Raw genomic sequence first — 1,348 nt, 5'->3', positions numbered from 1 at the left:
CGAGTGCAAGGTTTTGAGTGTGGGGGGGGGGGGGGGTTATAAAAGGTGCATCCCTTTTGTAGGTTCCTGCCCAGCTAAATTGGGATATTAGGACTGAATGCTAGTGAGAAAGTCTACGATGCTCAATATAAAAGAGGTGAATGATCCCATACAAGTTCACTGTTCGGATTTCAGGATGCATCTGCAAAATTAAGGTACAAATCTCTGAAGTACATCTTGGTTTTAAGTGTAGGTCATGGCTAAGAAATATATTGTGTTGTCATGGTTTAACTCCATCCAGCAACTAAGCCCCACACAGCCACTTGCTCACTGTCCCCTGCTGGGATGGGGGAAAGACCAGAAGAGTAAAGGTGAGAAAACTCATGGGTTGAGTTTCCAATAATTTTCAGACTGACGTGGCACCCAGCATTTCTGTTCCATTACAATGGTTGCTTCCAGCCACTGGCTGTCAAGCAGTAAGCAATCTCAGCTCTGCCCAGCTCAGCCGCAGGCTGGTCTGAGATGAATCAGTGTTTTCCAGAGACCGGAGGGCATGGATTTGCCCATCAGAGCAGCCCCTCTGCTGCTGTTTCCTGTTTTGGCAGACATTGTTGGGGGCTGTCAAGCAGTAAGCAATCTCAGCTCTGCCCATCTCAGCCGCAGGCTGGTCTGAGATGAATCAGTGTTTTCCAGAGACCGGAGGTCATGGATTTGCCCATCAGAGCAGCCCCTCTGCTGCTGTTTCCTGTTTTGGCAGACATTGTTGGGGAGGTAGGGTTTTTTCCCCTGGTACTGTGGTCTTCTTGAGGAGAGAATTCCAGTAGGCAAAGGAGCAGTCCCGGTGGGCAGGATGCCTGCTGAAAGGCACAGACAGGGAGAAGCTGCTCTCCAACACCATGCCGGCTCAGCCAGGCGCCTCCTTCCACACCACCTCCATAGGCAGAGATGTAGGTGCCTCGGAAACCAGGATCAGAAATCAAGGAGACAAATGTCCCTTCTGCAAGTGGTAGACACGAGTTCAGAGGCTTTGTGATGGGGAAGAAAGCCTGCGTCTCCCAGTCCCTCGGCAGGGACTCAACCCAGTTCACTGAAGGTGTCTGATGGTACTAGTGTCTCCTGAGAGCTCCACAAACCCTGCTCTGGGGAAGGCGCTTCACCTGGGGCCCGACGCAGGACGCCGGCACGGCAGGCTCTGCTCTCAGGCACCCACCCGCCCCCTGCCAGCCCAGCCCGGGCCATGCCCTGCTCCGGGAGCACAGCCCTCGGAGGCACCTGCTCATCCCTAACTGCAGGTTTCAAGCTTGCAGTGGGACACACATCTACAAACCCTCGGGGCAGTGAGGCCAGGGTGCCCCGGTGCCCCTTAGGA

Source organism: Buceros rhinoceros, unplaced genomic scaffold, assembly GCF_000710305.1.
Source record: "Buceros rhinoceros silvestris isolate BGI_N320 unplaced genomic scaffold, ASM71030v1 scaffold1451, whole genome shotgun sequence".
Lineage (NCBI taxonomy): Eukaryota > Metazoa > Chordata > Aves > Bucerotiformes > Bucerotidae > Buceros > Buceros rhinoceros.
Note: the sequence above shows the minus strand (reverse complement) of the source record.